At 40.6% G+C, this 15,687-nt stretch overlaps 1 long non-coding RNA gene across 1 annotated transcript in view; it reads left to right on the top strand.

Moving 5' to 3' along the window:
• Nucleotides 1–15,687, top strand: part of LOC308638652 — a 67,069-nt gene that overhangs the window by 11,216 nt on the left and 40,166 nt on the right. The window contains exon 3 of the long non-coding RNA XR_014019898.1: nt 8,572–8,735. This is a non-coding gene — a long non-coding RNA (uncharacterized lncRNA). The remainder of the gene's footprint in view (nt 1–8,571; nt 8,736–15,687) is intronic.

Below are 15,687 nucleotides of genomic sequence, written 5' to 3'. Positions count from 1 at the left end.
CTCTACCACTGAGCCATAGCCCCAGCCCTTTTTCTTTTTGAGAATATAATGGCATCTTCCATGTGGCCTTCAGCTGGAAGGACCCTCAGAGAGTTAGCATTAGAACCAGAAAAGTCTTGGCTGCCTAATTGTGCTGGGCACAGGTGACAAACTCAAGAAATTACAAGGCACACAAAGGAAACACTGTGTTCTAATCTGGGATAGAAAAAGCAGAGCAGCTGTTGGAACAGTCATAACTGTTAACAATCCCCTCCAGCCCAGACTCCACCACCCTTGGGCCCTCTGCCATTTGCATTTTTATGAATCTGGAGTTTATATGGCCAGGAACCACAGAATAAAGAAACAGGGAACTGAATTACCAGTCTAGCGAACTAGGATTTTAATGCTAGTTGTTATTATTGATAGGGGCTCTGGACACAGAGAACAACAAAGTCCAGAGTTGTCCATGAGCTCCAAGACCCTGGGAAGCAGAGTCCTTGTGCCAATGGTCAGGTCTAAGGGTGGAGGTGTGTGAGTATTAGGGACGTGAGTTGGGAGGGTGCATGAGGAGGGGGGAATAAGTGAGCTAGGGACCCTGTGCTTCTGAAAATGCCCACTCTGACAAGCGTCCCAGAGAAGCATGCAGAAAACAAATCCCTGTTCCTCCTTGTCACAGGACCCCAAGAGGGTGGTGGAGAATTGGAGCCAGTTCCTTTGGAAGCCTACACAGGAATTCCTTTGCTAACATCCTCAAAGCCTCCATCTTAAGGGAAGCATGGTTACTGTCTGATCAAGGTAGTTCTAGATCTGTATCTAATTTTGATGGAGAGTTTTCAAAGTCCAAATTGTGAGAAACATGCTCACCTGACTAAGCCCAAAGACTACACGAAAACACACAAAGTACAGCAAAAAGTGAGGCTTTACTTTAATGACCGTCTTACAAGATCCAGTGCCTGGTGGTCAGGGATACACTGATTGGGTACAACCAGTGTTTTATCCCCTAGAGCACAAGATCCCTCCCCCAGTTGCTCATTATTTGAGTTCTTCGGGGTATAAGTTTTCCAAATGTTACCTAGGTTTTGCTGTCTTCTATTGGATTACGTAAATAAATATTTCTTCACTTGTTCCCACCTCCCTTTGCTCTCTTAGGACAGAGAAAGTCCTCTTGGATTGAATGTCTTTTGGCATGTGCACAGTTATCTGTTGGTCAGGTGGGGGCTGGAGGGGGGCTTTCCTTTCTAACCTCTTTGTGAATTTTTACACTCGGGTGTTAACTGCTTGTAACTGTCCATTCTGCTCTCCCCTCCAGCTGCGTTTCTTACATCCCAAGTCATTACACATTTAAAGCTAAATACTGTATTCTGAAAATGGACCACAGGACTTTCCATTTCTTACAAAATAGCAAGAAAAGGGAGTGATAAACAGTTCTTTCACAAATAGCCCAAGCCATAACCCTCAGGGAAGAGCACTAGACTGAAGATCATACGTTCCAGTAAGAATCTGCATCTTGTCACTTAGGGGCCATGCATGTTGTGTAAAGTCATTAGCCCCATTTTCCTCACTCAGAATACCTATTTCCAAGCTTTCACCAAAGAGAACAGTAGTTTGAGGACTTGACTCTGAAGCCTGACTGCTGTTCAAACCCTAGCTCTGCCATGTACAAACTGTGTGATTTTTAGCAAGTTACCTAATCTCTCTGAGCCTTGGTTTCCTTATCCGTAAGATAAGGTTAATAAGCATAGTTGTCTTGCAAAAGTCCTGGCAAATAAGATAGGATAAATGTAGAGAACTTAGAACAACTTCTGGTGGGCTGGGGTCATGGCTCAGCGGTAAAGCACTTGTCTAGCACATGTGAGGCGCTGTGTTCGATCCTCAGCACCACATATAAATAAATAAATTAAATAAATGTATATATATATATATATATATTTAAAAAAAGAATGACTTCTGGCATTTAGCTAGGGCTATATAAGAATTTATTTATTTAAAAGGCAGTCAAATAAAATATATAACTTTCAAACCCATTACACACCCTTTATCTTTCTTAGGGAAGTTTAGAGATTTTTGGAGAGTGTTAGCTCTCTATTGCTTAACAAAATACCTGAGGTAAACAACTTAAAAGGAGGAAAGATTGATTTTGGCTCATGGTTTTAGAGGTTTCAGTCTGTGGTTGCTTGGTTGGCTTCATCACTTTGGGCCTATGACAAAGCAGTACACAATATGAGAGCCCATGGTGAAGCAAGACTGTCCTCTTACAGCAGTGGGGCAGTAAGAGAGAGAGAGGAGGGGTCAGGGTCTCCATACCCGCTTTAAGGGCATGTGCCCAATGTCTCACTTTGTTTCTTTAGGTCCTACCTCCTAAAGGCTCCACCCCCTCTCACCAGTACCTCAAACTGGGGACCAAGCCTTCCATACATGACCTCTCAACAGCACCATGAACTGGGGACCAAGTCTTCAACACATGAGCTTTGGGGGTCCTTTCAAAGCCAAAACAAAACAGAGAACATTGGATATAGGGCTAGGTATATGGCTTTTCCCTAGATGAGGGAAAAAGAGTCATTTCTCTGTCTGCTAAGCCATATAAGAGAAGCCTAGGAGAAGGATTTGGGTAGGTTGCAGGACAGGAGAGGCTTTCGGGATGAGGATCTAGGCATACTCTCCTGGGCTGGATTTCAGCTGAGCTGCAGAATCTCAACTACCACCCTAAGGGCTAAGGAGTAAATAGAATCCTTGGTAGTTCCTAACACGAGTCCCCAAGAGCTGGAGGGGTGTACAAGCTGGAGGGGTGGCCTAGAACCTCCCCTTGTATAGAGAAGCCTAAGGTGGGGGCTGACAGGAGCAGGCCAAGAGGATAGAGCAAGGACAGTGGCCTGCTTCTATGGTGGGCCCCATCTGTGGGCTGAATTGTGCTCCCACCCTCCATTCATAGGTCGAAGCTTTAACCTTTACTGTGACTGGACTGGGACTAAGGAAGTAATTAAGGTTAAAGGAGACCATGAGAGGGGCCCTGTCCAATAGGATTCACATCATTATGAGAGAAGACACCTGAAATTGTCTGTTCTGTTGCTGCTTTGGATTCTTATAAACTCACAGAGGATCAAAGTCATGGAGGCCCTGTAACATATAGATCCAATGGTATGTGGGTTACCCCATGACATTCAGGGTTCCTTCCACACAGGGACTCCAGCAATCTGTCCCTTCCTCTGAATAAATCTCAGAGTGCTGCTAGCCTGGATTCCTGTTGACTAGCATGGGGGCAGAAGGCAGGGATGAAGGGCCCCTTGGGAAACTAAGTTTGAAGACAGTAGCATGCAGAGGAGTTGTGAGCAGGCTGGTGAAACAGTGTCCTCCCCATCTGACCTCAGAAATTTTCTGCTCCTGTCTTTTTGTACACTATTTTAGCATTTTGATTATTTGTATAAGATCTTTATATAAATATAAACCCTCAGATAGGTTGGTTGGTTTATTTGTGGTAATGTTTTCCTTGAGGCCAACCTAGCTTTTGAAGTGAGAGTTGTACTCAGATCACCCTTGCCCTGGTCTCCTAGGAGGCTGCTTCAGTGGGTTACAGCCTCCTATAGCTGAAGGGAGAGGAGAAGATGAACATGGTTGAGCCTTCCCCATGCAGCCTACCCAACAATGTTGTCCATTACCCTAGGCTCTTTTTATTCTTATATCACTGAAAATATAATTTTTTCATTATTGTAATCCTGTCCTCTGTACTTTTCTTTTTGCATTAACTATATTGAAGACATTTTCTAAGGTGTCATATGATTTTCACAATGGTTTTTTAAAATGGCCCCCAAATAGTCCATTAAGTGAATGTATTATTATAATTTGTTGAACTTTTTCCATATGTTGACATTTAGATTATTTCTAAACTTTTTTTTTGAGGAGGGGATTGTCATTCAATTATACTGCATTGTCAAAACCTTTGGACATTTGGCTTTTAGATTCTTTTAGAAAAAATTCCATAGAGTGTGGTCATTGCTAGATTGTAGGATATCAATCATTTTATGGCTCAAGAAGCTTAGTTTCCAAAATACTCTGCCACTGTGATATTTGAATGTAGCAATTTCCCTAAAATCTTGCTGGCATTTGGCATTATTGAAATTTATTTATTGATTGTTAACTTAATAGTATTTATGTGGCATATCATTGTCTCTCCTTGCATTTCTTTGGTAATTAATGATGCCAAATATTTTTTTTCTGTGTTATTTTGCTATTCTTATTTTCTTCTGGAGAAATTTTCTGCTCCTGTCTTTTCACACATTGTTTTTGCATCTTGATTATTTGTATAAGATCTTTATATAGATATAAACCCTCAGATAGGTTGGATGGTTTATTTGTGGTCATGTTTTCCCTGAGGCCAACCTAGTTTTTAAACTGAGAGCTGAACTCATATCACTCTGTGTACCTCTAACTTAAAAGGCTCAATAAATTCATGGCTGTTGCTAGTGACTAAGGACTTGGGATATTGGAAGTTTAATTTGCAGTGAAATGAATTGGCTGAAGATTTATTCTGCTACCTAGGCAGGAAGGGCTTTCTGGGAGCTTGATGTCTCAAATCCAGGGCCAACTGTGCAGTCTGGCATGCTCTCTTCCTTTGCCCCCATTTCTCATTTTCTTTTCCATTCTTCTAGCTCATTTAGCTGAGGATAAACCTGAATAAGCATCCCTCCAGCAAACAGCTCTCTTGCTGCCACCACTGGCTGCAAAAGAAATGCCTCTTGTGATTGAATTCCCTTTGTGATCTGTTGGGGATTTCTCAAGGGGTCTGATCCCAAACACCAGGTAAAGCCAGCTCTGAGTGGCTGCCTGTTTGACCAAGGAACCCATTGAGTCAGACAAACAACTACTCTTTGCAGGTGACTTTCAAAACATTCAGTCACTGGTTTTGCCTCTTGTCTACTCATCAGTTTCTTCTTCAACTCATGCCAATCAAATCATCTGGGCACCTCTCACATTTTTGTTGCGAGGATAGAGAGCACTGGACTTTGAGTCAATAGACCTGGGTGCGAGTTCTCCTGTCCTTTCCTGCTATGGAAGCTGAGAGGGTTCTGGCTTCTCTGGACCTCAGCCATCTGAGGACTTTGGATTGTACCCCAAAGTCACCAAATATTCAGTCTGGAAGTGCTTCCCATTGAGGTTACATAGCAACTCTAGGATGCTCATTCTGTGAACTCTCCCCATCTTACAGTGAGATGACCCCATTTCAGTGAGGTTAAGAAAACCAGTCTCAATGGGGGTGTTCCCACACACTGGCTCCACCTCACATCTGATACTATTATTTCTGGCCACAGTGTAACTCCCATGGCTTTGGTTGTGTGTCAGACAAGGACTGCAGGGGACTAAAAGGCTCAGACGTCACTCTAGTTGAACTGGGCTGACTGAGCTGAGCAACATAACCACACAAGAGACACAAATACCTTTTACTTTGGGGTCCTCTGACCTTAAGGGTTCATAGGAAGAGAGAGAGCAAGAGCACACGCTGACCCCTTTTATTGAGGAGAAGCTATTCAAATGAGGCAAGGGGTCAGGTTTCAGGGGGCTGAGTCTATCTTCATGTTGTCCACTGTCGGCAGGTTGACTGACATCTGGGTAGGCCACACCCAAGGGCACAGTAAGAGAAGGGGGACACACACACAAGGCACTTCCATGGAAGATTCTATCCGAAACAGGGCAAGGGGTAATATTACAAAGGAACAGGTGAGCATAGCTTCACCCATGGGGCTGTAGTAAGACACACCCATGCACAAGACACCGACCCTTGAACCCAAGATGGGTGGGGAAAGCTCTGCCACATTTCTGTGCCTGAGCGCCTCAGCACCCAGCCAGGGAGTATGACTTTGGTCTCTCTTACAAAGGACAGTATCAGAAGCAAGAGGATTTTCTGAGTTTACACGGCCAGGCAGGGACGAAGAGTACTTGGCAAAAACCCAGGCTTCTGAGACTGGAGACAGAGGTTTGAGGCCAGCAGAGGTTTGAGCCTCTTCATCTTTCTCTGGTCTCTGCTAATTTCCAAAGTGCTCCATTTCTTCTACTTACTTCCAGGCCTTCTCCGTGGAGCAGGGAAGCTAGCAGCCCAGGTCCCATGGTCCTTTAATTCTCCTGGCTCTGCTGCAGGACTCCTTCTGTCCCAGCTCCAAATTAAGCAAATTCATGGGAATTGCTGATTGACCTGGCTCAGGTCAGAGTTGGGTCTGGGCAACGGGGGTCTCTGATTGGCCAGATTGGGGTCACATGCTTATTACTTGCCATGGGAGCTATATATGCATGGGGTAGAGCAAGGTTAGGAAAATTTGTTGATGAATTTTAATTTATTTCTTCTGCTTATGTCAATATCTTCTTGACATTGTAATTATAATTTCTAGGAAGGTTTGCAAGGTGAGGCTTACTTCTTGGGAGTGATTTTTCTTCTTCTTCTTCTTCTGAATTACTTCAATTATCCCAAAGGAACAAAAAAAAATGGTGTTAAATTTTTGGTTCTTATTAAAATCATTTTAGATCCCTCCTAGCAGTGGTGGAGCTCATTTATAAATGTTCTGTGAAATACTTGGAGTACTTACAAAGATGGATAGATCATCAGAAAGAATCATGGCCTTACAGCATTATAAAATCCTGGCGCTGCAGAATTCTAAAACTTGGCAGCTGAGAGACACTTCGATATCTCACTAAGCTCAGCTCTTTGGTTTCAGCTCTTTGGTTTCAGACAGGCCTCTTCCCCATCCCCGGGAAATCTGCAGGACTATAATCTTTCTGGACTCTTTTGCTGAATATGGGAGGCCATTTGTCATTCTTGACTATACAAGTATGAACGTTCTGTATCTGGAGCATAATTCCTTATCTCATAGACCCAAGTAAACCTGCCACAATAGAAAGATCAGCTGTCCTAGTATGGATGGGATTGATAGACTTTCTAGGATATGGGACTCTCAGTTTTGAAACTGAGACATCGAGGCAGAGCTGGATGAGTTGGTCACCCTATATAAAAAATGTCAGCCACTAAGGGTGGCTTCATGACCCAGAATCCTTCAATCAGGTGCAGACCCACTTTGGATTCAGAGGTTAGTGACTGAAGGAGAGGAATGGGAAATAATGGTGGCCACTTTGAGTTTCTAGTGGCATTGATTCTTATACAGTGTCCATGATCCATCCCACATGGGAGATTTGAAGTTAGCAGCAGTACTTTTGTCCAGTGGAGTCTTCTTTGGCCCAGTTTTGTGACATGATTTCCAACTCTGGTCCTGCCTGGGCAAACGTAATATTATGACCCTTGTGGAGATTCTGTGACCTCCCAAATGACCTTCTGTTCATTCAGTTCCCTGCTTAAATCTGTATCAGTGTCTGTTCTTTTTCCTCCATTTCATCAGTTCTCAGGCAGGACATTCTCAGCTTTTCCAGTTGAAATTTTTTCCATTTCTTCAATTCTCTGGGTACCTGGAGAAAACAATTTGGTTGGAATCTTTTCTATTAAAAACAAATTAATAAACAAAGGTACACTTATGTGTTGTTGGTGGGACTGCAAATTAGTACAGTCACTCTGGAAAGCAGTATGGAAATTCCTTTAAAAACTACAAATAGGGGAGGGGGCTGGGGTTGTGACTCAGTGGTAGAGCGCTTGCCTAGCATGTGCAAGGCCCTGGGTTCGATCCTGAGCACCATACAAAAATAAATAAATTAAATAAAGATATTGTGTCCAATTACAACTAAAAAATAAATATTAAAAAAAAACTACAAATGGAACCACCGTATGACCCAGCTATCCCATGCCTCAGTATTTATCCCCAAAAAACAAAATCAGCATTTGATAGCGATACACACACATCAGTGTTTATAGCAGTGCGATTCTCAATAGCCAAGTTATGGAACTAGCCCAGGTGCGGATCAAGAGATGAACGGATGAAGAAAACATGGTGTGAATGCACAAAGAGGTTTTACTCAGTCATGAAGAAGAAGGAAATTATGATATTTCCTGATAAATGGATGAAACTGAGGAATATCATGCTAAGGGAAATAAGCCAGGCTCAGAAAATTCAGGGTCATATTTTCTCTCATAGGTAAAAGGTAGAACAAAAGAAGGGGGAAAAGGAGATGGAGGTTGGATATCATAAATGTAGAGAGAAGATCAGTGGAGTAGAAGAAGAAGATTGAGAGAGAGGGAGGAGGGGCAGGAAAGCAGAGGAGATGTGGAATGAATTTGATATTATGTGTGTGTATAAACATGCCACAGTGAATTTCACCTTTATGGATGTCTATAAAGCATCCATCAAAAGCAAATACTTTATATGAGTGAAAGAAGATCAATTGAGTAGATGAAGGAATTTAGGGGAAGCATGGAGGGAAGAAAAGAGTGGGGGAAAACCAGGGACCGAAATGGAGTAAATTAAATTCCATGCACGTGTGAACCCAGCTAATACATATAATTGTAATGCACTAATAAAAGAAAACAAACAAACTTAAAACATGTTTACAATGAAAGATGTTCTTTGTTCTTCCCTTCCCACCATTCAGATCATATTTATTTTTCTGCACTGGGCTAAAGCCTCTTTATTCTAATATGTCACTTGTGCTTTGTGGATTTCATCATAGCTCTTTTATCTCTCTTGGGAGATGGGAAAGCGCCAGGATTGTGAAGGCAGAGAATCATATTTTGTGCTTCCTGCCATGAAGAAATATCATATTGTGAAAAAACGGGAGCAACCTGGCCTTTCTATCTTTGGATTTCGAGTCTGCATGACGCATCCCAGCTGAGGGTAAGTCATCCTGAGCTGTGTGATATCTCGGAGTGGACAACTAACATTTATTATTATTTTAAAGTCTTCTGTGAGCTTGTGTCTGCTGGCCACACTTCCTGAAGCACATCTGTCTGGGAGCCAAGATTCTGGCTTTGCCTCTTAGACTTAGTGATTCCTGAGTCTCAGTTTTCCCATCAATCAAATGGGGATAAAATGTCTTCTTAAGTGGGATTTGGGAAGAACTGAATGCAATGGGTAATAATAATTATTATTTTATTAGGATGGCATAATTATGACCATGATATTGATATTGTTACTTTCCATAATAATAATTACTATAGCATAATGGCTTATAACTTGACTCTGGAATCAGACTTTCAAATTTGGATCTTGGATCTGATACCTACTAGTTGCTTGACTTTGAGCAAATTCCTCTGTTGTCACATCTGCAGATGGAAATAATAATCATTGCACCAACTACTTTGGCTCACAGGGAGGTTTAAGTGAGATAATACACATGGCATGTTTTAACAGTAAGCATCACATGTACACATTGAGCTGTATTTGTCATTACCATCCCCACCACCACCGTTATCATTTCTTTTAAGCTCTCACTGTGAGCCTTGAGCATGTTGTTCCACACCACCTCTGTATCCATCCTTGAAACCATGGGAGATAGTTAGAACAAAAGCCTAGTGTGTTCTCAACTTTTCCACTCACTCTAGCTGCCCAGTAGAAGGTGAGTGGGCTTCACACTTGAAGTCTGCCTTAAAATGCTGCCATTGTCCATGTCCAACTTCACTTTTTAATCTACTTTGAAATTGGGCAGGGAGAGCAGATGCCATTGTTTTTGTTTAACAGAAGAGGAAACTGAAAGCCAGAGTGACTTTCCCAAGGTCATTCAGCAAGGCAGAAGAGGAATAAGAGCCTAGCTGTTGACACTTGACCCAATGCCCTTCCAAGGCCCATGCTGATCCCCCTATTATCTCTGTCTTCTCTGTTTCCACAAGCCCTGATTTCATCTCCTAAAGAGACCATCCTGGGGCTGGGGATGTGGCTCAAGCGGTAGCGCGCTCGCCTGGCATGCGTGCGGCCCGGGTTCGATCCTCAGCACCACATACAGACAAAGATGTTGTGTCCGCCGAGAACTAAAAAAATAAAAAAATAAATATTAAAAATTCTCTCTCTCTCTCTCTCTCTCTCTCTCTCTCTCTCTCTCTCTCTCTCTCTCTCCCCTCTCTCACTCTCTCTTTAAAAAAAAAAAAGAGACCATCCTGTCACTCCCCAAGGACTCAGAGGATATGGTTCATTTTTCAGAGCTATCACTCCTAGATTTCTGCTTCTCTTGATGGTCTAACAGAGGTTTAACAGTCATTTGGGATTAGCTTTAAATTAGGTCCTTGAGATACAGATCTATCTATCTCAGTTCCATGTTAGAATCCAGGGTGGTGAGCTTCCCAGTCAACAATGTGGGCAGAACTGCAGAGGAGTGGTGAGGACTGGGGAGTCATGTGCGTGCTTCTTCCCTCCATTGCAGGTCAAAATTGTCTAAGGATTTGACTGTCCATTTCTTTGCAGAAAGCTCTGTGCCCAGAGTCAGGTGTTTTCCCTGCCTCTTGTCATGGAGACAATATCAATTTGGAGCTCATTTCTATTCTAGATAGAAGTCTAAACTCCCTCTGCAAAGTTTCAGTGAGTTCCCAGGAAAGAGTCCTTCCTCATGATCACTTTTTTTTTATTGGTTGTTCAAAACATTACATAGTTCTTGATATATCATATTTCACACTTTGATTCAAGTGGGTTATGAACTCCCATTTTTACCCCGTATACAGATTGCAGAATCACATCAGTTACACTTCCACTAATTTACATATTGACATACTCATGTCTGTTGTATTCTGCTGCCTTTCCTATCCTCTACTATCCCCCCTCCCCTCCCCTCCCCTCCCCTTTTCTCTCTCTACCCCCTCTACTGTAATTCATTTCTCCCCCTTGTATTATTTTTCCCTTTTCCCTCACTTCCTCTTTTATGTAATTTTGTATAACCCTGAGGGTCTCCTTCCATTTCCAAGCAATTTCCCTTCTCTCTCCCTTTCCCTCCCACCTCTCATCCCTGTTTAATGTTAGTCATCTTCTCAAGCTCTTCTTCCCTACTCTGTTCTTAGTTACTCTCCTTATATCAAAGAAGACATTTGGCATTTGTTTTTTAGGGATTGGCTAGCTTCACTTAGCATAATATGCTCTAATGCCATCCATTTCCCTCCAAATTCTATAATTTTGTCATTTTTTAATGCAGAGTAATACTCCATTGTGTATAAATGCCACATTTTAAAAATCCATTCCTCTATTGAAGGGCATCTAGGTTGCTTCCACAGTCTTGCTATTGTGAATTGTGCTGCTATGAACATCGATGTAGCAGTGTCCCTGTAGCATGCTGTTTTTAGGTCTTTAGGAAATAGACCCAGAAGGGGAATAGCTGGGTCAAATGGTGGTTCCATTCCCAGCTTTCCAAGAAATCTCCATACTGCTTTCCAAATTGGCTGCACCAATTTGCAGTCCCACCAACAATGAACAAGTGTACCCTTTTCCCCACATCCTCGCCAGCACTTGTTGTTGTTTGACTTCATAGTGGCTGCCAATCTTACTGGAGTGAGATGGTATCTTAGGGTGGTTTTGATTTGCATTTCTCTGACTGCTAGAGTTGGTGAGCATTTTTTCATGTACTTGTTGATTGATTGTATGTCCTCCTCTGAGAAGGGTCTGTTTGGGTCCTTGGCCCATTTGTTGATTGGGTTATGTGTTATCTTATTGTCTAATTTTTTGAGTTCTTTGTATACTCTGGAGATTAGAGCTCTATCTGAAGTGTGAGGGGTAAATATTTGTTCCCAGGATGTAGGCTCCCTATTTACCTCTCTTATTGTTTCTCTTGCTGAGAAAAAACTTTTTAGTTTGAGCAAGTCCCATTTGTTGATTCTAGATATTAATTCTTGTGCTATGGGTGTCCTATTGAGGAATTTGGAGCCCGACCCCACAGTATGTAGGTCGTAGCCAACTTTATCTTCTATCAGATGCCTTGTCTCTGATTTGATATCAAGCTCCTTGATCCATTTTGAGTTAACTTTTGTGCATGGCGAGAGAAAGGGATTCAGTTTCATTTTGTTGCATATGAATTTCCAGTTTTCCCAGCACCATTTGTTGAAGATGCTATCCTTCCTCCATTGCATGCTTTTAGCCCCTTTATCAAATATAAGATAGTTGTAACTTTGTGGATTAGTCTCTGTGTCCTCTATTCTGTACCATTGGTCCACCTGCCTGTTTTGGTACCAATACCATGCTGTTTTTGTTACTATGGCTCTGTAGTATAATTTGAAGTCTGGTATCGCTATACCACCTGATACACACTTCCTGCTTAGCATTGTTTTTGCTATTCTGGGTCTTTTATTTTTCCATATGAATTTCATGATTGCTTTCTCTATTTCTACAAGAAATGCCATTGGGATTTTGATTGGCATTGCATTAAACCTATAGAGAACTTTTGGTAATATCGCCATTTTGATGATGTTAGTTCTGCCTATCCATGAACAGGGTATATTTTTCCATCTTCTAAGATCTTCTTCAATTTCTCTCTTTAGGGTTCTGTAGTTTTCATTGTATAAGTCTTTTACCTCTTTTGTTAGGTTGATTCCCAAGTATTTTATTATTTTTGAGGATATTGTGAATGGAGTGTTTTTCCTCATTTCCATTTCAGAAGTTTTGTCCCTGATATACAGAAATGCCTTTGATTTATGCGTGTTGATTTTATATCCTGCCACTTTACTGAATTCATTTATTAGCTCCAATAGTTTCTTTGTAGACCCTTTTGGGTCTGCTAGGTATAGAATCATGTCATCTGCAAATAGTGATAATTTAAGTTCTTCTTTTCCTATTTTTATGCCTTTAATTTCTTTCGTCTGTCTAATTGCTCTGGCCAGTGTTTTGAGAACTATGTTGAACAGAAGTGGTGAGAGAGGGCATCCCTGTCTTGTTCCAGATTTTAGAGGGAATGCCTTCAACTTTTGTCCATTCAGAATGATGCTAGCCTGAGGCTTAGCATAGATTGGTTTTACAATGTTGAGGTATGTTCCTGTTATCCCTATTTTTTCGAGAGTTTTGAACATAAAGGGATGCTGTACTTTGTCGAATGCTTTTTCCGCATCTATCGAGATGATCATATGGTTCTTATTTTTAAGTCTATTGATGTGGTGAAAAACATTTATTGATTTCCGTATATTGAACCAGCCTTGCATCCCAGGGATGAATCCTACTTGATCATGGTGTACAATTTTTTTGATACGATTTTGTATCTGATTCGCCAGAATTTTATTGAGGATTTTTGCGTCTAGGTTCATTAGAGATATAGGTCTGTAGTTTTCTTTCTTTGAAGAGTCTTTGTCTGGTTTAGGAGTCAGGGTGATGTTGGCCTCGAAGAATGAATTTGGAAGTTCTCCCTCTTTTTCTATTTCCTGAAATAGCTTGAAAAGTATTGGTATTAGTTCCTCTTTAAAGGTTTTGTAAAACTCTGCTGTATACCCATCCAGTCCTGGGCTTTTCTTAGTTGGTAATCTTTTGATGGTTTCTTCTATTTCCTTAATTGATATTGGTCTGTTTAGGTTGTCTATATCCTCCTGTCTCAATCTGGGCAGATCATATGATTTAAGAAATTTATCGATGCCTTCACTATCTTCTATTTTATTGGAGTATAAGGATTCAAAATAATTTCTGATTATCTTCTGTATTTCTGAAGTGTCTGTTGTGATATTGCCTTTTTCATCCTGTATGCTAGTAATTTGAGTTCTCTCTTTTCTTCTCTTCATTAGCATGGCTAAGGGTCTGTCGATCTTATTTATTTTTTCAAAGAACCAACTTTTAGTTTTATCAATTTTTTCAATTGTTTCTTTTGTTTCGATTTCATTAATTTCAGCTCTGATTTTAATTATTTCTTGCCTTCTACTTCTTTTGCTGTTGTTTTGCTCTTCTTTTTCTAGGATTTTGACATGAAGTATGAGATCATTTATTTGTTGGTTTTTTCTTTTTTTTAAGGAATTAACTCCATGCAATGAATTTTCCTCTTAGAACTGCTTTCAGTGTGTCCCATAGATTCCGATATGTTGTGTCTGTGTTTTCATTTATCTCTAAGAATTTTTTAATTTCCTCCTTAATGTCTTCTATAACCCATTGATCATTCAGTAACCTATTGTTCATTCTCCAAGTGATGCATGATTTTTCCTTCCTTCTTTTATCGTTGATTTTCAGTTTCATTCCATTATGGTCAGATAAGATGCATGGTATTATCGCTACTCCTTTATATTGTCTAAGAGTTGCCCTGTGACATAATATATGATCTATTTTTGAGAAGGATCCATGTGCTGCTAAGAAAAAAGTGTAACTGCTTGATGTTGGGTGGTGTATTCTATATATGTCAATTAAGTCTAGGTTGTTAATTGTGTTATTGAGTTCTATAGTTTCCTTATTCAACTTTTGTTTGGAAGATCTGTCCAGTGGTGAGAGAGGTGTGTTGAAGTCTCCCATGATTATTGTATGGTGGTGTATTAGACTCTTGAACTTGAGAAGAGTTTGTTTGATGAACATAGCTGCACCATTGTTTGGGGCATATATATTTATGATTGTTATGTCTTGTTGGTGTATGGTTCCCTTGAGCAGTATGTAGTGTCCCTCTTTATCCCTTTTGATTAACTTTGGCTTGAAATCTATTTTATTTGATATGAGTATGGACACTCCTGTTTGTTTCCGAAGTCCATATGAGTGATATGATTTTTCCCAACCTTTCACCTTCAGTCTATGTATGTCTTTTCCTATCAAATGTGTCTCCTGTAGGCAGCATATTGTTGGGTCATGTTTTGTGATCCATTCTACTAGCCTGTGTCTCTTGATTGGTGAGTTTAAGCCATTAACATTTAGGGTTATTATTGAGATATGGGTTATCCTTCCAGCCATATTTGTTTATTTATGTTATTGAATATGGTTTGTTTTCCTCTTTGATTATTTTCCCCCCTTTACTATCCTACCTCCCACTGTTGGTTTTCATTGCTATTTTCCATTTCCTCTTCCTGTAATGTTTTGCCGAGGATTTTTTGGAGAGATGGTTTTCTAGCTGCAAATTCTTTTAACTTTTGTTTATCGTGGAAGGTTTTAATTTCATCTTCCATCTTGAAGCTTAATTTTGCTGGAAACACAATTCTTGGTTGTAACCCATTTTCTTTCAGTGTTTGAAATATGTTATTCCAGGATCTTCTAGCTTTCAAAGTCTGTGTTGAGAGATCAGCTGTTATCCTGATTGGTTTACCCCTAAATGTAATCTGCTTCCTTTCTCTTGTAGCTTTTAAAATTCTCTCCTTATTCTGTATGTTGGGCATCTTCATTATAACGTGTCTAGGTGTGGATCTCTTATGATTTTGCACATTCGGCGTCCTGTAGGCTTCTAGGATTTGGGATTCTGTCTCGTTCTTCAAGTCTGGGAAGTTTTCTCGAATTATTTCATTGAATAGATTGCTCATTCCTTTGGTTTGGAGCTCTGTGCCTTCCTGTATCCCAATGACTCTTAAGTTTGGTCTTTTAATGTTATCCCATATTTCTTGGATGTTCTGCTCATGGTTTCTTAACAGTCTTGCTGAGCTGTCTATGTTCTTTTCAAGTTGAAATACTTTGTCTTCATTGTCTGATGTTCTATCTTCTAAGTGTTCTACTCTGCTGGTAGTATTCTCAATTGAGTTTTTAAGTTGGTTTATTGCTTCCTGCCTTTCTAGGATTTCTGTTTGTTTGTTTTTTATAACCTCTATCTCCCTGTATAGTTGATCTTTTGCTTCCTGGATTTGTTTATGTAATTCATTGTTGAAGAGATCTTTCATTGTCTGATTTTGCTGTCTAATGTCTTCCTTGAGACTCCAGATCATCTGAAGCATGTATCTCCTGA

Source organism: Spermophilus citellus (genome assembly GCF_964194105.1).
Source record: "Spermophilus citellus genome assembly, chromosome: 19".
NCBI classification, from domain to species: Eukaryota; Metazoa; Chordata; class Mammalia; order Rodentia; family Sciuridae; genus Spermophilus; species Spermophilus citellus.
This window is presented reverse-complemented; position numbering and strand designations above follow the sequence as displayed.